Source organism: Buceros rhinoceros, unplaced genomic scaffold (genome assembly GCF_000710305.1).
Source record: "Buceros rhinoceros silvestris isolate BGI_N320 unplaced genomic scaffold, ASM71030v1 scaffold20494, whole genome shotgun sequence".
Lineage (NCBI taxonomy): Eukaryota > Metazoa > Chordata > Aves > Bucerotiformes > Bucerotidae > Buceros > Buceros rhinoceros.
This window is the reverse complement of record NW_010406722.1, coordinates 469-834: the sequence shown is the minus strand read 5'-3', so window position 1 is coordinate 834 and position 366 is coordinate 469.

Here is a 366-nt window from a genome sequence, read left to right as displayed (position 1 = left end):
CTCCGGGGTTGCCTTGGGGAGTCGGGCACCCTTCGCGGCGGGCAGTGGCAGCTCGTGGAACACCCGTGCCAGGATTGCCAGCAGGAGCATGTAAAATATGTGGGTGAGACTGAAAGCAGGGGTAGACCTCGCTGACAAGGGGAAGTGAAATTCAAGGGGATTTAGGGCTTTTTAAGCGCTGGGCCAGGTCTGGGGTGGGGAAATCCAGTTTGACACAAGCATATGCAAAGCAGCGAGCGGGCAGAGCACGGCGGAGAGCTCTGCACCTAGGAGAGGGCCCAGGTCTGCGGCTTACGGCCTCGGAGAGGGATTTGGTGGTTATTATAGGAAAATCCTTTAAGCCACCAGCCCGGGGTGTGCTGGCAG